Below are 23,297 nucleotides of genomic sequence, written 5' to 3'. Positions count from 1 at the left end.
TGGGGTTGCAGCATGTATTGTGCCACCCCTGAGAGACCATTCAAAATGGCACCACAGGTCTGCTACTGCAGCTTGTGTAAGGTGGTGCATGCACCCCTTACTTAGATATAGGTTACCTATATCTATTCTAAATCACTACACATATATACCTATCAGTCACCCCTATGGCAGGTCTTATCAATCCTGAAGGCAGGGTGCTGGGTTTTATGTAAGAGGTGCCCCTGCATGAGCAGAGCCCCTCAGCAGCCTTCGGAACCTATTTTCGGGGGTTGTCTGTGATGCAGCCAACCATATATATTTAAGTGCATTATATCCTCGTGGTAAATGCTAACTATAAAACGGGTGCTTAGAAACATGTTGTGTTTGCTGTCAAACACCTTGGAATCATACCTCCCCGTATGATTCCACCCTTCTAGAGGGACTTATGTGAAACACCGGTACACCCAGTACCAGCTTTCTCGACCTGGGCATCACAAAATGGATACTGCCAGCCAGTATGCCCTCCTGCTGCTGAGCCAAGCTCGAGCAGAGGAAGGCCGGACAATAGGTTTCCTGTCTCAGGGAGGTGTGACCACCTCCCAGACAGGCTTTAGTGTATTGGGGCTGGGTGGGTGCACTCTGAGAGTGCCAAAAAGCCTGCACTGGGGGCACATTTGATGTCCCTGTGCATAGTCCAACTCAAACCGGTTGCAGGAGCCATTTGCTCCTGATCTGGTGCGAAACTGGACAAAGGACATGGGTGTAGCCACCCCCTGTCCTGACCCTCCCATAGGTGGGTCACCAGAGTTTGTCCAACCCCTTCCTTAGGTATAAAGTAGGAACCCTGACTACAGGACTTTAGATTTGACCTGGACTAAACTCTGCAAGCAGAAACCAAGTACTTTGACCGCCTACAATTTGCTGGACGACAGAAAAATCTCCCTTGGAGTAAAGGAGTTACTCCCCTACAGCAGCAGGCATCTTAACGCATCTGACCGGTTTGCATCTCCTGAGGACTCTGAAGATTTCTGCAACACAGGAGGTGGGTTCCCGAGCATCTCTGAGGTCGATCTGCTCTCTCAGCAATCCTGAGACCAGTATCCCTCATGGGGAGCGTGCAACCCGAACCCCTGTGCACCGTGTACTTTTGCAGCAGCATATGCTTTTTGGCAATCCCTGAGGCTGTGATTTGGGCTACGTGTAGTCCTGACTCCAAGCAGTAATTCCACCGAAAAGTTCCGGCCTACACTCCATGAGTGTTCCGTGGGCTGGTATTTCGTGATTCAGTTCGAGGTCCCTTCGCGATTCCTGGTCCGTTGGCCTGGGGGTCCCTGTGAAGGTAACTTTGAATTTCCTTGGCCTTCCCTGGTTGCTCCAGACGTGCCCTGACTCTCCATTGCTTGGAGAGTCCCGAGGACCTTGCAGGTCCTCACTGTAACTTGTTTCCTCTGCCCGCATGGATGGCCGTGACCAAGGCTTGTTGGTGTTCAATCCGGACACAGACCCCCCAGCACTCGACATCCTTCATGGGACAGCTCCCCTCCAGACTTTGGTCATCGTTGACGTCTCCTGGTCCCTGTGGCTGCAAAGTCAAGCATCGTATATTCTCACCTGAAGCACCGTGGGCATTCATCTACCGAGCCCTTGGTCATCCTGAAGTGACCCAGACTCTGTCCCCTCTGCTTTCAGGTTCTTCTCACCTTGGATCAAGGCTTGGATTCTACCGGACACTTTTCATCTTCCCGGCAGCAGTTCTGCTTCGCATCACGCCATTGAAAATGACAAGGGTTTCCGACACCACTTGACCCCTATGCACCCGGCTCCTCTGTGATAGTTAACATGGGTACTTCGGTACCCACAAGGGTGCTGGCCTTAGAACCTTCTATGTTCCAAAGGGTTTGTGTGAAGTTCTCTCCGAAGTATCCTTAAACTTTTCCAACCGCGACTTTCCCATAGAGTTGTACGGAGCTCGTGTCTGTGCTCTCACACTGCACCTGTCCTCTGTGGGCTCCCTGTGCCACCTCCTTTGGGTGGTTGCTTGGGTTCCCAGCGATTTTACGTGCTTTAGGCACTGTGTCTAGTGAATTCGCTGTTGTTATACCATTTCTTTTGTATATGGTTCGGTCTCCCCCTGGAGCCCGCTGTGTATTGTGCTATTTACTGTCGTTCTATTGATAAAGTATTGTGTGCCTCGTGCTCTAATCTCATAAAGAGGTCAGCAGAGAGTGTTTAGTAATAAATACATACATTTTATATAACACTGGTGTGGTTCACCTTTCATTTGGTCATTCAGGAGGTTCTGATCTGGTAAAACAAGCTGCTTTACATTCCTTCGAGACTTAGCCTGAAGGCTGCTCTCCACAGCTACCACTAGGATAGCTTTCTATAAAGGTTGTCTTTAACCTAATCATCAATTAGGGTTGTTTAGACTGGTACAAGGTGCCCACTTTAATTAGTGGACAGCATATACCAGGCTAACTTCTCACATTTGATACAGTACCCTCTTCTTTTACAGTACCATACACACTACCCTTTAGTAGCCTATTCTACATATAGTTGTCCTCCTCCAAAGGTCAGCATGTGAATTGGACAGTCACCATATAGACACATCTGCTATTACTACGCTGGGCCTCTTCTGCCTTCAACTTTGTTCCTTAACAAAGCTCATCCAGAAGAGTTGTCACCCAGCACACAGATCATGTACTAGTAGGCAAAGCCTCCTGCATATACATCTGTCGACCTAAACAAAGTAGCTTGTCCCCCACCACACACACCACCTTTCAGTAGACTGAGCCACTTATATATACAGCTGTCCCCTAAATACAATTTAGCCTGAATTCTCCTGTCTCCCACCACGCTTAGAGGCCAGTCCTTAACTCGACACATTAACATTACTAGGATGAGCATCTTCTACATACAACTTTCTCCCTGAACAAAGATCAGCCTGAAGTCTCCTGTCCCCCACCACACTTACCATGTGCTAGTAGACCAAGCCTCTGCAATGTGTGGCTGTCTTTCCATACAAATCTCAGCAACAAGAGGCCAGTCCCCCACTAGAAACATTAATTATTAGTAGGTCAAGTCCTTGTTGCATGTAGCTGCTCCCCCAGTCAAGGTTACTATCAAGAATGTCAGTTTACCACTAGACACAGTACCTATTACTAGGCTGAGTCTCTGCCACATACATTTTTTTCCACAAACAAAGCTCAGTCTGAAGGCTCCTGCCCCCTTCATAGATACCATGTACTGGTAGGCCAAGCCTCTTCACGCAGCTGTCCCCCTAAACAAAGCTAAGCACCAACAGGCCAATCTTCCACTAGAAACATTACCTATTACTAGACTGAGCTTCTTCTACATAGAACTTTCACCCTGACCAAAGCTAACCCCAAAAACTCCGGTCCTCCATCACACATACCATGTACTGGTAGGCCTAGCCTCTTCTATATAGATCTGTCTCCCTAAACAAAGATGAGCATGGAGAGGTCAGTCCTTCACACACAGTACCTTTTACTACTTATTATTCAGTAGGTACATTACCTATTACTAGGGTGAACCCCTTCTACTCGCAATTTTGTCTCTGAACAAAACTCCGCATGAAGCCTTGTGTCCCCCGCCTCAGATACTGGTAGGCCAAGCTTCTTCTATATACAGCGGTCCCGCTAATCAAAGCACAGTGCATCACAACAGACAATGTCTATTATTTTGGCATGCTTTTACTATGCATAGTTTCTAATTTTGATTTAGCTCTTTATGGAGAGACTAGCCAGTGACACACCAAAGCACCTAAAACATACTAAGTCTACACTCTCTACATTTACGAAAAAATAAAATAATGTTGTTACTCATTGAAAATTGTATAATATGTGAAATTTGTAAATGTATCCTGATTTTAACAAAGATTTTTTTACCATTGTGTCATCCATGTTCTGTTGGGGTTTAACTTCTTGGAAAATGCCTACTATGCAGCAGAAGAGGAAAAAGAATAAATATAGATGCTATTACATAGCAGGCTGACATTACACTTGAGTTGGCAGCTGGACATCTAGCTTGCCACTTGCCTGTGGCCTCCAGTTCCTGCTTGTTTCAGACTGATCCAGTGACACTGCAGTTGCCCGGGCTTTCCCGCTGGGGCTTTCCCTACTGGATTTTCCCACTCTTCATTCTTCCCGCCTATCAGATGCCCCGCCCACCCCAGAACCTACTTAATTCAGGCCTTAGCACGACCACATCGGTAAGCACATGGACACCTAGCTTGCCACTTGCTTGTGGTCTCCAGTTCCTGCTTGTTCCAGGCTGATCCAGTGACATCGCAGCTGCCCAGGTTTTCCAGTTGAGGTTTTCCTGACTGGGTTTTCCCACTCACCATTCTGCCCACCAACAGAAGCCCTGCCTATGGCAGGATCTACCTAATGCAGGACTCAGCGTGACTGTGCCACTGGCTCACCAAAGGCACAACAACTACAAACCTGTCTGCACCCGTCCACACTTGGACCGCGCACAGCGCCACAACTCCTGGCTCTCCTGCCTCCAAAGATACACCATCGTAAAGCTCTACACTCTCGCCCCAGACGCAGCAACAAACACTGCCACCACACTGACCCACACTCCAAGGTAGGACCTTTTACTGACTAGTCTCACCACAGACACCGCCTGAACAAAAGCATCAACTCACATGCGCCCTTCTCACCTCATGCTCACTACTCAAGCATTATACTGAATTATAGGACCTTATTGCCACCCTCACACCGACATCATCTTTCTCACCAAGACCTGGCTCAAACCCACATCCACCCCAGATGCACAGCAATTCCTGATGTTACAAAACCCCTCACCAGGACGGCACCAACAAGCCATGAGGAGGAACAGCCATCATCCACAAAGAGACCATACAATGTACCACCACCACCGACAATATCTCCAACTAAAATGGAACATCACAACTTCAACCTCCTCACAGATGACAAGACCAGCATCATAGGTACCCTCATATACCGACCCCCAAGCCCATGCTCCAGCTTCTGAAACACCATTGCAGACTTCATTGCATCCCTATCCTTAGACTCCAAGGACTACATCTTCCTCGGCGACCTAAATTCCCACATCGATGACCACAACGACAAAAACACCGGACACCTCCTCGACAGTATGAGCAGCCTCAGATTGACCCAGATCATCCACAACCCTACCCCAACGCTGGACACAATTTTTCACATTTGCAACCGCGTCAAATACTGCCTTGTCACATAAACCAATCACTCCATCGTCCACTTCAGCATCCCCAGCCCCCTTACAGCCACCTAAAAGATGACCAACTCCCCCCACCAGAGGTGGAACAAAATGTCAGAGACTAATTGGGCCAATGCTCTTAACACCTCCAGCCCTGCTACCGCCAACAACTTTGAACAGGGAGTAAAAAAGTTTAATACATGGATCGCCAATTGCACAGACAGCATCATCCGCCTCAATATCCAGAGAAAATTCTCCCTAGAGGCCAGCTGGTACACCCAAGAACTCAGAACAGCAAAATGAGACAGTAAACAGTTGGAGAGGAGATGGTGCACCAGCAAGGACACCTCCAACAGGGCAGCCTTCAAGACTTCCCTTAACTTCTACCACTGCCTGCTGAGGGCAACAAAGAAGACAGCCCTTGCCGCACATATTAAAACCAGCACCAACAACACCAAGGTACTTTTCAACATCGTTAAGGAATTGTCCAACCCGGCTGCCTGCGAAAACAACATCACACCCTCATAGGAGCTGTGCAACAACCTCGCCCACTTCTTCACAAGATCGCAACCATATACAGAAATTTTGAACCCCAACAAAACCCCTGGATTTCCTCGACAGATATGCCACCACCGTAACTGACACGAACCACACACTGACCACCTGGAACATCCTCTCCACCCAGGACACCACCTACACTATGAAATCCATCCAGTTGGGAGTTCCCACAAACACATGCCCACACCACATCTTCAGAAGTCAAAGGATCGCCAGGAACTCACCACCCTACTCAACACCTCTATCCCCACCACAACAGTTCCCGATGCCTGAAAACATGCCAAAGTCAGACCACTACTCAAAAAACCCTCTGCTGGGAAACCTAACCACAAACTGAGAGGACGCAAGATGGCAGCTGCGTGAACGCTGTCGAGAGTCGCTCTCCCTGCCGCGGAGAAACCCAACCACAAACTGAACCTGGCTTAATGGATTAAAACCGGAATATAACAAAAATACGTCTAAAAATAACAATTCCCTAAACACCTTAGGAGGCAACAAATACCGGATGAGTCCAGAGCTGAAAATCGATCTGATAGCCCTGGCTGGTAAAGATTTCCTCCACACTGCTCGTGGACTTAAACAGAAAGCGTACCTGTTTTCTCGGAGCACTCTCCAATCTCTTTTTGTCAATCGGAGGGATGCAGCAAAACCAAATATGCCCCCTAAAACAAAACAACCAAAGGAAGGCGCTGCAGTTGGGGCAAAAGGGCTCCTGACAAACCGGACGACTGCGGAGAAAAGTGGAGAAGCTGGTCACACGCTCAGCCTGGAGAGGGAGGAGATAGACGGCTGGACGCCCAGAGAGCAGCGTCCTGTCGACATGGCAACCAGGCCTAAACAGCACACAGTTCCTGGGATGTTTTCTGGCTGGTGGCTGAGTGGAGCTCAGACGAACACAACAAACAAAGGTAAACCCAATGTCAGGACACTGAAAAATGGCAAAGATTTGGAAAATATCGAAGGGGGGATGGTTGACAAGCTAGCAACAGCAGTAAACCCGGCCCCTTTTTGGCCGTCCCTTGTTATAACAATGTCAGAAATGCCTGTATCAAGCATGACTAATGCAAACACCACTAGTTCTAAGGCAAATATCGCTATTGACACTGAGTTAGGGAAGGGGGATAAGAACTGTCTTCAAGTAAGTACCATTCTGGCAGAAGTCCAAAATGGGATAAGCGCTCTTGAGTCTAATACTATGGCTAGTGCACAGGCGAGCAGCAAAATCACAGGGACTCCAGAGGGAGACAAATTCTTCTCTTTAACTGACTAGTCACCAACAGTGAAATCGAGGCTACAGATCCCAAAGTCACAGGGGAGGATAGTGGCAGCTCCCCCCTGAGATTTGATACTCAAAGGCGTGTACCTAATCGCATGAAAAGGAGAAGCTCTAGAGGTGCGGGTAAAGATTGGGGCTCAAATTCTGATAACAGTCAGACAAATCAGCTGAATTGGGATTACTCCACCAGTCATTTCAGGATGGAAACTGAAGAGGAAGATGCAAATGGTATTCAACTAGTCGCTCCTGAACTTTTGACAGAGGCTAAAAATAAGATGGAATCTTCTCCATCGATGGGTTTAATCTACTCTACACTTAAGCAGATTCAGACGGAAGCTCGCCATGAGTACAAGAGGACCCATATGGCCACAAAGAAACTTCAAGGGGCCATTCGTAAAGTTAATAAAGTTTGCTCAGGGATCTCGGAGTGCACTACCACTCTAGAGGAGCGTATCATGGGTCTAGAGGCTGGGTGGAAAGCACAGGACAACAAATCATGGCAAATGAGGCTAGAATGACCGATGTACTCTGGAAACTGGAGGAGTTTGAAAACAGGCAGCGGAGAAACAACCTGCGACTTCTAGGCATCGAAGAGAATGTGGAAGGGGAGGATATACGTGGATTTGTTATAAGACTATTTAAGGGGGCCTTCCCGGAACTTGCTCAGTGGAACTGGGAATCAGAGGTGCAGAGGGTGCATAGATTCCCTCTGATGAGGAAAAAGAGAGCAGCTCAAAGTGAGAAACCCAGGGCTATCCTTATATTTTTTGGGAATTTCCTCCTACGTCAGGCAATATTGGAGAAGGCTAGACTTAATGCAAGGCAAACAGCCGAGGGGTACTCCTTCTTTGTACGACCGGACTTTTGCCACACGACGGTGGAGAGAAGATGGAGGCTCTGGCAGCTAACCACTCCCTTCCAGAAGTTGGGCTGCGAGGTCTTTCTAATGAATCCTGCCCGACTCAAAGTCATTTGTAAAGACATAACAAGGGTATTTATTTCAGAGATACAAGTCTAGGAATATATGCAGGAACTGTCACCTGGATAAGAATACAAAACAAGGATTGAACTCTCACGTTACGGTTTCTCCATATAGGAAGTTTGGTGGATATATGTTTCAATAGTATTACGTCACTCTTTTGTGTTTTTTTTTTTTCTGTCTTATTCTTTTGGTTAAAATTAGGCGGGGAGCGGCTAGGGGCACACAGCGGAATGCAGGAGGCATCACAAGGGTCTACGGACCTTTTTTGCCTTTTTGAGTGGGTTTGGGAGGGGGGGAAGGGATCCAAAATGAATTAAATGGGCAGGCTCTTGGGATAGGGATGGGAAGCATTTCTAAACCTATATGGCTACGTCATATGGCAACTAAAGTTCAATTATTTACCAATGGGTAATCTTAGAATAGCTTCAATTAATATCTTCGGATTAAATAATCCTCAAAAGAGACGGCGAGTTAGCTTGGACGTCCAATTTTTGAAGGCCGATATTATCTGCCTTCAGGAAACGCTTATTGAAGCTGGCAGACAGGAGGTTGTGGAGTTGGCAGGATATCAATTGATTTCTAGCACTATGCAGGACACAAGGACAAGAGGGGTGGCAGTAATGGCATGAAAGGGAATAGCTAGGTTCTCACGATCTTTCTCCGATAAAATGGGAAGATGGGTAATTACGCAATGTTGGTTAGGTAAAATGTGTTTACACTGTGCTCGGTCTACGGCTCAGTCCTTGATCACCCAGCACTGTTTGAAAGGCTAAATGTAGAGCTAGTGGGGTGTCCCCAGCCGCTTATCATCTGCGGGGATTTTAATATCAATATGAGCTGTCAAGTTTCTAATCAAATGGGGGTTGGGTATCAAGGTCGCAAACCCAAAGTTTACAAGTCTTTAACACAGCTAAAGCATCTTCATGGGCTGTCCGATGTTTGGGCAAAGCAAGAAAGTAAAGACCCGGGTTTCACATATTTTTCTGCCCCACATCAAATTCTTGCTAGATTAGACTACTTCTTTGTGTCACAAGTGCCGCTACAGGGATGCAGAATATATAAATATCCGAGAGTTATGTCTGATCACAACCCTTTGGTGCTGGAAATAAATATCTAGATCAAATCTTTACCAGCACATTGGACATTCAATAGGGCTTTACTCAGCGAAGAAGGCTATGTACAGCACATGAGGATGTGGATTCCCAGGTTTATTGAAGAGAAGCAGGGGAGCACCGACACACATGTAGTTTGGGATACTCTTAAGGCTGGTATCAGGGGGAACTTCTAAATATGGCTGGGAGAACCAAAAGAAAGAGACGAATCTGCTACGCGAACTGTATCAGGAGTTGGAAAGGGCAGAAAAACACTTGATAGATGTTATTTCTAATGGGGAAGATCCCGAGGAAGCCCAGTCTGGGATTCTACTCGCTAGATTGGCAATTACAGAGATCTCAATACAAAAGGTGGCTGGCAGGTACACGGTTCCGAGAAACAAGGCATATGAGAGTAACGAAAGGGTAGACCATATGCTCGCAGTCCGCACTAGAGAAAAAGTGGTTCAAGCTCGAATCGCTGAAATTAGAGATTCTAGTATTGGTTTAGTTACCGAACCGACAGCTGTTCTGACTGTGTTCCAAAAATGTTACCAGAAGCTATACACAGAGGATCTCCGGATAGAGGATAGGGAAATAGAGGAATACTTGAATGGTCAAACTTTGGAACTGCTTACCTCTGCAGAGAGAGAATAGATAGAAACACCTATAAATGCTGATTAGATAAGAACAGCGATCAAATCTCTACCATCAGGTGAAGCTGTTGGAACTGACTTGATACTGGGAGAATTTTATAAGAAATTCACAGCTATCGGAACTTATGCAAGAGATATTCTTAAGGGCACAACTAGGGAAGGAGGCCCCCGAATCTTGGAAACTGGCTAATATAGTCGTGTTTCCGAAAAAAGGCAAACCTATTACGGAATTGGGCTCATATCGCCCAATTATGCTGCTCAATAGTGACACAAAGATCTACGCTAAAATTCTTGCTAATAGGCTAGCCTCAGGTATTAAGAAATTAGTCTCTCCTTAACAACATGGATTTGTCCCAGGGCGGGGCACAACAGGTCATATTCGACGGACAAGTTGCCTATTCGATTCCACTAAGGTTACAGGAGACCCTATGGCTCTAATATTATTTGACGCAGAAAAAGCTCCTGGCCTTTATTATGGGCAATTATGGAGAGAAAGGGGCCTTGGTGAGGGGCTTATTCGAGCTATTCAAACTATGTATTGGGAGCCCACCGCCAGAATAGTCATGATGGGCTCTACTTCAGATATAATTAAGATCACACAAGGTACACGACAGGGCTGCCCCTGTTTGCCTTGATTATTTGCCCTTTATAACGATTCTTTGATTGGGAAAATAGAGGAGAACGAAATGCTCCAGTCTATACACACCAAAGGAGGGGATACCAAGATTTTAGCCTATCCAGATGATCTGGCAATAGTTACACCTAATCCACAAGATGCCCGTGGGGGGATAGAAAGGGAGGCAAATTACTTTGGCTATATTTCAGGGTACCATCTTAATGAAAATAAGACACAAATTGTCAAGAACGATATAATAGTTTTAGAGGATGCACGTGTAGTTCAGAACGCGAGATACCTCGGGTTCGAGATCTGCGCGAATGTTGATAAAAAGGTTAAAATTAATTAGGAGCCTTTATTGAGGATATTCAGAACAGATTTTACTAGAATTAACAATTTACATCTCACACTGTTAGGTAGGGGCAAAGTTATTAAAACGCTATTTTTTCCTAAAATTCTATATTTTTTTAAAACCATTCCACTCGAAAAACACAAATCATGGTTTTTAGCTTTTTTGTGTGGACTGGACAAAGCACTAGGAGAGCACTAAAATACATGACGTTGCCAAGAGATCGAGGCGGTTGGGCAGTTCCTAACCTACAATTGTATTATTGGGCTGTAGCTATACAGCAAATGGGTGATTTACTGGGAAGAGGTTACAATAAGAGAGAATTGTCAAACATTTCTATATATGTATTAATTTATGGGATAGAAGCTAGAGGTTGTCTTATGCGACATATTGACTTTGCTTACTTCAAAAGGGTTAAATTTAAGGTATTGCTGGGAGTTTTCAGGGTCTGGACGGCAGTCCGAAAGAAACTGAACATGGGAAGGGTTCACAGATATACTCCTTTGGCTCATAACGAGCTACTTCCAGCCATATTTTACGATGGATATATGAGATGTTGGGTTGAAAGAGGAGTGAGATATCTGGGGGATCCAATGGAAGACAAGCAGATCTGTCTATTTGATACAATCAAAGGGAAATTTGGGATTGGGAATAATCATTTTTTTAAATATCTACAGCTTCAGGATTTCATGACGGAGAAAGCAGTTGGCTGTAGCAAAGTACAGTATTTGGAGACTTTACTGGGAGCCCAGCCAACGTTGTCTGTAATATATAAATTTCTCAACAAAGAAATGGGAGATGATTTATTAAAATATACAAATCGCTGGCAGGATCTTCTGCAAGCAGAGACTGGGGAATGTGAGGACTCCCTCATGTTAAGTCAGACAGCATTTATCTTGGCTAATCTGTAGGTGCAATGCTTTAAAATCTGGCTCAACCTATATATCACACCAGCATGGATTTTTAAATGGGGGGTCTCCGATGTACATTGCTCTCGATGCGGAGCTTTAGCAACGGACAGTGTGCATATGTCCTAGACTCATTCCTTTAGAAAATTATATTGGCGAGCGGCTCCAAAGTATGCTGGGATTTGGGCTGTATCTTACTCCCCAAGTAACTATTCTTGGAGTAAGTAATCAGGAAATGGCTGAGCCAAACCGGACTCTGGTGTTCACAACTATGGCAGTGCTCAGGCTTTGCTTGGCCACTGCCTGGTTAGACCAGGATCCTCCTTCTATATATTCCTGGCTGGCCAAACTGCTAGCGATATACCGGTGGGAGATAGCAGTGTACAAACGGAGGGGTCACAGGGCAGGAAGGAGAGGCTTTGAAATTTGGGCACCAGTAATTAGATGGATGAATGGGGATGCGGGCTCAATGGAAACAAGTTTACAATGATTCTGGATATTTATCCTTACTTATCCATCTATAGTTAAATCTAAATGTAAGTCGGTCGTGCTTCTAATGAATGTTATTTTTAATTACCTTTTGGATCATGAGGGTGGGGGTTGGACAGCGTTGGTGGAGTGGGGGGTAGAGAGTGAGTTGGGGAGGGGGGAAAACTTAAAAAATTACATTTAATGTAATGCGTTCTTATATGCTGTGTTTTTTTTCTCCTTGTCCTGGAGTATAAGTCTAAAATAAAAATGTAAATAAAAAAAAAAACCTCTGCCGACCCCAACAAACTCAAAACTACCGCCAATCTCCCTGCTCCCATTCCCAGTGAAGGTACTGGAAAAGATCTTCAACAATCAACTCATGACACACCTGGAGCAGAACCAGCTACTCAATCCCTCCCAATCTGACTTCTGCAGCAATCACAGCACCAAAACCGCCCTAATCTCAGCCACTGACGACATTCAAACCCTCCTCGACTGAGGAGAAACAGCAGATTTGACTCTCCTCAACCTCTCTACAGCCTTTGACACTGTATCCCACCACACACTGATCGAAAGACTCCACCACATCGGCATCCAAGGGGACACTCTCAGATGGATCATCTCCTTCCTCACCGGAAGAACCCAAAGGATCCACCTCCCACCTTTCAACTCTGAAACAAGGAGATCACCTGTGGTGTCCTCAACGAACCAACATGCCATTTCAAGCTGCTGACCCATGTACACAAAGCTCTATACAACCAAGGACCCACCTACATTAACCACCGCCTGAACTTTCACCAACCATTGAGAAGACTACGCTCCGCCTCCCTTTCACTTCCCTATATTACCTGTATCTGCAGAAGTGGAGGATCCTCCTTCTCACACATCGCAGCAAAGACCTGCAACAGCCTCCCCACACACATCACCTCACTTTTGGAATTCCGACTGGCCCTCAAGACCTGGCTGTAAGAATAAGCCTCTGGGGGCTGCAAGCACCTGGAAACCCTATCACGTGACTGGCTGCGCTTTATAAATCTTGATTGATTGATTGACAATTCAAAACGGTGGAGAAATACAAGAAAGGAAAAAGCTACATTTTGGTAAGAGTACTCAAAGATTTCTTAGTAAAAAATGAAGAAAACTAGAGTTAGTAATGAAGGTGTGACGAAGAATGATGGGTCTTCCACATTTGAAGTAGGCCAAAATGAAACATTTAAAGAGAATGGTTTGAAACATAAATATCACCATTCTACTGCATGGAACAAGAATTTCAAAGGAACTTCGACAGAACCTCTTTTGCACAAGGGTGGTGGTAGTGAAGAGAAGAGGAGCTAGAATTTGACAAAAAAGGGTTTGTAGGCAGAATTGTACAGATGGCTTTTGCTCTAAAAAGGAAGTTATTTATTCTCATCCTGAAGCAAATGAGAGCTCTAGACAGGTTTGTGTCATGTCTGAAAAAGAAATTAGGTCAAAAGCTGCAGATCAATATGAGCAACTTTTGCAATATGTTTCACTGGGAGTGGAAACACACTTCCAGCAGTGAGGCTTATTGTAATGAAGAAAACTACTAACAATCAATAGCTTATTGTTTGCTGTTGGATACAGATGGTCAGATGTGAGGTGAATCAAGGCACAGGGCACAGGAAATCAAAAATTAGTACCTAGAAATTCCAATTTAGTATTCGGGATCACATTTTACAAGAACGTCCCCCTGCTCCAGTGTAAGAATGGCAGTGCATCAGTAACTGCAACATAAGACAAGACCCAATTGACAGGCTTAGGATTTTCCTTATAAAGTTCCATAGAGGAACTTTAAAACAGAAAATCTGAATTTGACAGTCTTTTGAACCCTGTAAAGAGAGCTAACTATTAAAATCTACCAGGACATTCATTAGCTAAAGAGATATGTGACAGTAGTTTTCATCATTTTCAAATTCTGTCTGTGCGTCACACAAAAATGCACAATGTAGTTGGAAGGTTGCATTTTGTAAAAAGTCCAGCTCTGCATTTTGATGCATTGAATATTGCTCTTTTACTTGGCATTTTGTTCCAAATTACTAATATCTCAGACAATGTTTAATGAACTTATTTTAGATCTAGAAGTCAGCCTGAAGTAATGAAGTAGTAGTAAAACCTACCATGATAGGAGTCATTGAGGTATTCAATTAGATAAGTTCACCAAAGAAATATGACAATTTGATGCAACATTTTGCTCAAATTCATAGCAAGATATGTGTTTGTTGCCATTGTGTGCACTGTAAAGAACAAACTAGAAAAATAGACACTTGTGCAAAAACTGAAGATTTATCCGGTGGTTTAAACTTGCCCTCTAATTAATTGCAGAGGACCGCTTTGATTTATGTGTCAATTAAGTAATGTGCAAGTACTCCATAAGTAAAGTTGATGGTAATATAATACCTGCTAGAGGTCTTCAAAATAAGTTAGACATTTCCCAATTCCTCTTGAACTAGAAGAGCTCAACATGCACAAGTATTCTGATTTAAACAGAACGCCCTTTTCAAGCAATGGTTAGAATGCAGTCAAATCGAACAAAGCTACCTTCAAGTGAATCAGTGAAAGATCTTACAGAAATCTTTTGAATTTTCTCCAGGTTTTAAACAGAATATTGAAACTTCTGGTGTAGATCTAAAAGTAGAGGAACCATTAATGGTTTTATTAAATGCTGTGCCAGCAAAGAATAAAACCTTGGCAAATTATCTCATTTTTCCTGAGCCAAAGTTCTAGAAAAGGAAGGGTGTCTGAATTAGAGATAGATTCTCAATACATACTAAGGGCCCTTTTACGTTCTCGGTCGGAAAGCCTCTGACCTTAGGTCAGAGGCTTTCCGACCGAGATGGTCTGTTTCAACTCTGACTGCCAAATTACAATATAGTCGGTCGAAATTGAAACCGGCCGGTCATTCCAGCTGGCTTCCGGCGGCCTCCGGTTGGGGGCTGAGGAGGCATCTATGGGGCCCCTAAGTTCATCCCTGCACCATGAGGTGCCTGCCACACGGTTCAGGGATGAACACAATTGGCCTGATTCACAGAACTAACTTGAGACAAAATCCTAAACTTACTACCATTTTGGTATTCACAGAAGGCACTTACTCATTTTGGTATTCACAGAAGGCACTTACTCATTTCGGTATTCACAGAAGTTAGGAGTCCTAACTTTAGGTCTCCTAAATGCCTTCTGTGAATACCGAAAGTCTTAAAGCCAGGATTTTTCACAGTTTAGGAGTAGTAAAGTAAGGACTCCTAACTTTAGGACTCCTAAATGCCGTCTGGGAATACCTAAAGTCTTAAAGTTAGGATTTTTCTCAGTTTAGTAACTCCTAAACTGAGAAAATTCCAAACTTCTGATTTGTGAGGTAGTATTAATAACAAAACAAATTTAACATGTGAGCCAAAATGACTGGAAATATAAGATTGAATGGGTAAACTTCTGATTGAAAACATTATAAATCCGCAACATTCTATTTTGAATAACTTTGGCGCCGGTTGACGAATCCTCGCGAAATTGTCAAAATAGGTGGGGCGCTCTGCTCCGCTCCTACCCTGAAAGTCTCGGGCGGATTCGTCAAGCGGGGGCTGAGAAAAAGGGGGGGTCCCAAAACGTGTTTTCCCCATGCATTTTTCCATAGGACCTTTAGTCCAAGCTACAGCCCGAACGGCTGAACAGAATTACTTGAAATTTGGCAGAGAGGTAGTCCTCAGGTCAGGGATGTGCCTTTTGCAGGTCTGGTGTAAATCTGGTCAGTATTTCCTGAGAAAATAGCATTTAAATCAATATATATATCTATAAGCGCGCTCCGAGCGCGTACGGTAAGCTTACCGTACGCGCACGCTGCCGTGCGCGAGCTTAATTCTGATTGGTGGTTACATGACTGTAAACATTAGAATCGGTCGAAATCAGGAAGTGTCGGCCGCCATTTTGTGTGTCTCACACTGATAAACAAAGGTGGAGAACGTGAAAAGGGGGCAACGAAGAGAGTTGCAGACCCCCTAGCGTTTGTCAGGGGGTCCAAGAAGGTCCCAAAAGTATGAAAAATACATTTTAAATTTTTTTTTAAAAATCGCGGGGTGCGCGTACGGTAAGCTTACCGTACGCGCACGGCAGAAAAAAAACAATAAAAAAAATAGAAGTAAAAATCAAATTTAAGTGTTTAGATATTAGGGGGCTCTAAAAAGAGCCGTTGTGTTTATGAAGTGTTTTTTTTGTGGTACCTACAAGTAAGTACCGATGCAGAGTCTAAAGTTCAAGAGGAAGACTCTGTTGCCTTCATCAGTGAAATGTACACCGTCTCCTCTATAAATGCCTTGCATGTTGTAACGCAAGTTGTTGTGGTATATAGAACCCATACCATAGTCTCTGAGGAAAGCAGAAATAGATTTGTTGACGTGCTTTCTTGCTTTGTCAATCTGTGGACAAAATTGGTTGGACCAGTTCCACTTTTGCCTTTGGCATATATTAGAATATACAAAGGCAGATTGAGGAAAAAGCGGCATTAATTGCACAAAGGTGTCCTTAACAAGCATTTCCAGACCTACCCCAGTTAAAGTGCCTAGGTCATTTCCACCACAGTGCACAATAATAAGGTTAGGCTGTTGGAGGTGTAGAAAAGATTTCACCAAAGGCATTAATTGGTGCCACTTTAACCCTCTCTGACCAATCCATTTAATGTGTACATTTGGCAAAGCAAGGTCTCTCACCATACCTCTTTTTTCTGCATACTTTTCACTCCAGAAGACATAGCTGTGACCTACAATCCACACTGTGAACATCTTTCAAGGAGATCTGGATGCACTCAGGAAGTGTCTTTCAGTAGAATGGCAATATGAAATGAAAGACAGTTGTAAAATGGAGGCATACATATATTTTTTTAATAAAAAGAACTCATTGGCTGATTCAAACCATTTTACAGTTAAAACTAGGCTGTATGTGTACATTTTTAGAAGCATGTTTTGTATTGGTTCAGAAAATTGTGTTCCCACAGAAGATTAATTTGGATTTGCTGTTAGGTTTGACAGGTGAAGCACTCTTGCTCTTTGGAATAGAAACATTGTGTGCTGAACTTCTGACCTCTCTGCTCACACCAGTGTTCCATGAGCTGTTGCTATGGTAGCAGGCAGAAGTCAAGTTGGGGGAAGGGTTCATTTGGAAAAGGGTTGAAGTTTTCAAGCAATAGAAATGTGTGATTTAATTTGAAAAAATGTGGGAAGCACTGAGATTTGTAATTAACATATATATGTGTGAAAAAGAGAGGGAAACATTGCCATTTACTGGTTCTGGTGAGAGGAGAGAGGTGTACATCTCTGAGATTCTGACTCTGATAATCTGCTGTGTTCTCCTCTCTCTGCTTTTCTCATTTCCATTGTACTCCCTCAAGGACCTTGTAGGGTGAAAAAAAAAATGAAAAAAAAAAAATGCGCGTACCGTACGGTAAAAAAAAAATTACAAAAATTAATTAAAATTTTTTAAAAAAAGTTGTGAGGTAAGGTTGGCTCTTAAAAGAGCCGTTGTGTTAATACAGTGACAGAGGAAAGAAAGAATGGGAATATTAACAAGGACCACAGATGTGCTGGTCTATCTTATTGTTTATTAGGGAAATACGGGTCTCCCCATGAACAATTAGACCATAACATCTGGTGCACCTCATTTGTACCCTCTGAAATCGAGGGTTGGTTTCCAGAGGAGCAGAAGAGGGTGATGCTCCCACCGCAGAGGAAGTGCTCGGCTGAGCTGCCGAAGATGTACTTGGCTGAGCTTCTGCGGATGTGCTCGGGTGACTTACTGAAGGGTTTGCTTCAGTATGTCGAGCAAAAGTCCTTGGATGAACGTCCCTAAAGTGTCTCAACATAGTGTGATTACCAAAGGAATACTTCTTCCTTGGATTACCTCTAGATAACACACGCTCACAAAGTGAGCAGGTAACTAAAGGAGCATTTACCTTTTTCTGCCCCTCAGGAAATGTAAAATACTCCCAAATAAAAGAACTCTTCTGTTTCCTCCTTCTCTGTCTGATGATGCTGCTGCCCTGCTCACTCTCAGAAGAGGACTGCTGCTCTGCCATTGTATCCCAAAGACAATTCAGCTCCTTCTCCTAAGAAATCACAAGCAGTAATGAGGGGAATGGGTGTGGTGTAGGAAGATTCTGGAACTGAAAGTAGTTTAAACCAATCAAAAGTGTTGTTTCTTGATCACATGACCAACCGTACGTGCACGTTAAGCTTACCGAGCGCGCACGGTAAAAGTACGCATGCGCGTACGAAAGACACACGCACATGTGCATGCGCATTACAGCCACACTCGTACACTTCCGCGTAACGTACGCGCGCGCGTATAAAGCATGCGCTTACGCGTCGCGTACGAAGTACGGACGCGTCCGCAAATTGCATAAGCATGCGCACACGGAGTATAAATATTACGTGTGCTCACCGTACATAAAGCAAAGCGTGCGCCTACGGTAAGCTTACCGTACGCGCACGGTAAAAAAATGTAAACAAAAATAAATAAAAAAAAGATAAAGGTTTGTTGAAGATATTAACTATGTTATACAACTATATCTAACCATTTATTTAAAAAAGGTGAATCTTTCTATATTGAAGAATGCATTAAAACCATGAATATATACATAGGTAGAATTGTGTTTAAAGGAAAAAAGAAAAAGAAAAAAAATGATGTAAAAAAACAAACAAATTCAATGAAAAAACCATAGGTTTCACACACATTATAGGTAGGAATTAGAATTCAAAAAACCATGCAAAAACACAGAAAAAACCATAGGTTTCACACACGTTATATTTAGGAATTAGCTTTTAAAAAACCTTGCAAATTCACTGAAAAAACCATAGGTTTCACACACGTTATAGTTAGGAATTAGCATTTAAAAAACCTTGCAAATTCACTGAAAAAAACATAGGTTTCACACACGTTATAGTTAGCTGGACATTTCTCTCGTAAAAAACCATTGAAATTCCCCCGTTATAGTTAGTTCAGCTAACTATAACTCGCGCACCCGCAATCCACTGCTGATGACGTCACATATTACATCACTCATGACATGGTCAGTGACATCACTCATGACATCACTGATGACATCTCAAATGACATCACTGATGACATCACTGATGACGTCATCAATGTGATAAATTACCACATCTTCTCACACCCTTATAAAACCTTTGATATACCAACTCAAAATTACAGAGTTCCATTCTCATATCCATAAATAATGCAATACCAATAACTGCATACCCACATATTAACTTTTAGGTCTTCATACACCTCCACACACTCACCTGTAAAGTCACTCATAGTTACAGTCACTCCATAAAAAAGTATCATATGAATTTATACACACACCTATATAGATACTCACACACTACCAATCATCCATAGAGGTACTCTCACACCTAGTCATTCATACAAATAATCACACTGCCATTTACTCACCTATGCAGTTATACACACTCAAGTTCCCTTGCTCACAAAAATAGTATCACATTTTTATGCTCTATTAGAATCATTGACAAAAGCACACACTCATCCATACAGTCACTGCCACAATCACACATTTTCACATCTAGCCACTTATATACTCTTACACACATATATACTGCCTTTCACATATGTAGTAAGTCACAAATGTACCACTGAGATATACATTCAATCCCTAACACACCCATACATACACTCGCTCAACCATACAGTCCATCACAGATGCACTCTTAAAACCATGCACCCATAGAATCACCCACTCACACAAATATGGACAGAGTCACACACAGCCTACCCACACTAACACTCAGGCACCCATACAGATACTCAGACAACCAATCGATAACCCATATAGACACTCATATAGCTATTCACAAAACCATGCAGCCACTTATACACCAACAGACAGAAACATACAGACATTCACACAGTTTAGTCACTAGTCTGCAGTAAGATACATTTAATGACTCACTTATAGAGTCAGTTACGCACCAAAGAAAATCATACATTTACACACTTGTACACCCACTCATTCTTCAACAGGCCTTTCCCTATATATATTAAACATATTAAAATTGTTCAGAAACACATACTCAATGGATGATGACATCAGTGATGTCATCAGTGATGTCATTTGAGATGTCATCAGTGATATTTTTATGTACTGCCAAAGGTACATAAGGCCCAGAGACCTCCACCTGGGCGACCAATCATCTCGGGACAGGGTTCCCTTTTGGAACCACTGTCTACGTTTGTGGACCACTTCCTAAGACCTATCGTCCAAAAGATGCCGACGTATCTGCAGGATACCAAGGATGTCCTGCGATTGGTTCCCACGGTAGAGTTCGACACGGAACGAGACTTTTTAGTCTCCTTCGATGTCGAATCTCTATATACATCCATTCCCCAAGATGAGACACTGGATACAATACGATCCATCCTTGAGGGTACCGACTTACAGTCCATTGCACCTGTACCCTTCATTATGACACTGGCCAGAATGGCGATGAAGGAGAATTTCTTTAAATTCGAGAATACCATCTATCTGCAAACATCAGGGACCAGCATGGGCAGCGTTTTCGCGCCCAGCTTAGCGAATCTATATGTCCATGCGTTCGAGCAGGAACACGTCTTGGCTCCCTCCAACCCCTTTTTTTCATCAATCCGCTTATGGAAGCGGTATATTGATGATGTTTTGGTGGTATGGAGAGGAGACCTACAGTCCATAGACCATTTTCATCAGTGGCTTAACTCACGGAATGAATACCTGAATTTCACGGTAGAAGTGAACAAGAGCCGTTTTGCATTTCTGGACCTATCGATTTTTGTAACCCCTGAGGGCTTAGGTAGTGAATTATACCGTAAGCCCATGGCACGCAATTCGCTTTTGCGTTACGACAGTCAGCACCCCAAGGCCCTTAGGGATAATTTACCCTACGGCCAGTTTCTGAGGGTGCGTAGGAACTGTTCAACAACAGATGGCTTCACCAAACATGCCAATTTACTATCAGAGCAACTTATGGAGAGAAACTATCCCCGCAAGTTGGTCAAACGGTCTCTCAAAAGGGCCTCGAATAACAATCGGGAAGCTCTGTTGGAACCGCCTGTACCTAAGCCACCATTGGAACGTCTCACGATGGTCAGCACTTTCTGCACACTATCCAATGATATAAAGAAAAGCATCAAAAAACACTGGAGGATATTAAACAGTTGCCAGGAGAAAATAGCGATGCCACTCTTTGCTTTCAAAAGATCAGGCAATATCAAGGACAGATTGGTCCATACACGACCATCAACTGTGCCCAGTAGAACACTAGGTACTTTATGGGACCTGCCGGCAGTGACGGGACACCATCCCTGTGGGGGTTGTTCGGTGTGTCCACAAACTACCAACAGCTCATCTGTGGATATTGGGACCGATAGACCCTGGTTGCAGACTCAGTTCACAAACTGCAACAGCAGTAACGTTATTTATTTACTCACATGCCCGTGCAAGATGAGATATGTGGGTATGACCACCCGAAAGGTGAGACTACGAATGACAGAGCATAAGATCACCTTCAGGTGCCGCAAATCCAACACAAAGCTCACCAGACATTTCACAGAAGCCAATCACACTACAGATGATTTCCATTGGACAATACTGGAGAAACCGATCATCCCACAACACATCAGTGATATCTCCAGGTTTTTATTCACCAAAGAACAAAAATGGGTCCATAGGCTATGTTGTGACACTTTGGGATTAAACGATGATATTCCCTGGACGAGCATCCAACACTAAGGAGGTGCGTTGCACAATTGTGCGGTGCATTTATGAGGAATCGTGGCATTCCGGGTCTAACGTTTATCACTCTTGTTATAATGGATGATGAACTAACCTCGGCCCGCCGCTACACCACTGTGTTTACCTCTGGTACTGTGATAGGGCACACTAGTTGTGAACTACTGCAATAGGATCATGGGAGAGCCTACTAACTATTGATGTTGGCGGGGCATCAGCATGCAAATGAGTCTTTTTACCAAACACCATACTACCCACCAATCAGACAATGGGAACATTAGATGTTAACTACCACAACTAAATTCAAACTAATAGGGATGAGCTTACCTATTATTAAACCTTTGCGGTATACCAGCATGCAAATAAGCGGTTTATAACACATGACGTGCATTAAGTACATCACCCAGAAGCTGAGTACACATAATGAGCTCTTTTTTCTCACTGGAATGCTATCATTGACTTTGCCCATGGGACTTGATATCCGAGCAGTAGGTGGCATTGATTTGGGTCTCTTGGGCCGGTTCGAAATCGGAATAGACGTAGAGTAAAACTGCAGCTTGGCCAGTGGATTGAGGGTTAAATGCAAAGGCTAACCCGTATCTACAGTGGTCTGTATTTTTGTGTGTTTTGAGGCTTTGTGTGTAGTTAAATCTTAAAGCGCACTTACAGCGATCAACTACATCTCCCATGAGGCATGCCGTTTTTTGTAGTTCCCAATTTAGACTTGCCGACCGTAGTTTCTAGCCATTCAGCGGAAGGCGTGCTTTTTCGAAATACATTGATAGTCTTTAAACTACTTCTCCCATGAGACATGCCGTTTTTCCTGTAGTTCTATTGATTTGGACACGGCGGCCGCCGTAGTCTTCTGCCACGCAGCGTAAGGCGTGCCGTCTGTGGTGAGAGTATTTGAACACACTCCCGGTTCCGGTACGTTGCCTCCCACCCTGCTTAGGAAAGCCAGGGGCAACGACGGATAGGTGAGTTGTGCTGCTAACCGAGCGCCCTAATCTCGGTTCTTTATTCTGTTTTCCTTTTTCGCTCACTAGTCTTAAATACAGTTCATATGAGGCATGCTTATAAGCGCGCCTTACTGTTTAGTACTAAGACACTTGATTTTTAGAACTGTGTCATTTTCTCGGTGGTTTGTTCAAGAGAAAGATGATGTTGGACTCTGGTCGCTTACTAGTCAGAGATACTAGCCAGCCCAAATATTTTGTAATAACAACATTACTGCAAGGAGTTGATTTACTGGGAGGGGGTTTTTCTGCACTGCATGGGAGAACACTGTTTGGGTGTTAGGAGGTCGTTACGTTTTCACGTAACGCGTTTGACCAACTAGGAGTACATTTTGGCTCTTTGTTGTTCCAATGTGGTTTTAACTAACTATAAAACAAATAA

The sequence above is a fragment of the Triturus cristatus genome, chromosome 5_2 (genome assembly GCF_964204655.1).
Source record: "Triturus cristatus chromosome 5_2, aTriCri1.1, whole genome shotgun sequence".
Classification (NCBI taxonomy): Eukaryota; Metazoa; Chordata; class Amphibia; order Caudata; family Salamandridae; genus Triturus; species Triturus cristatus.
Note: the sequence above shows the minus strand (reverse complement) of the source record.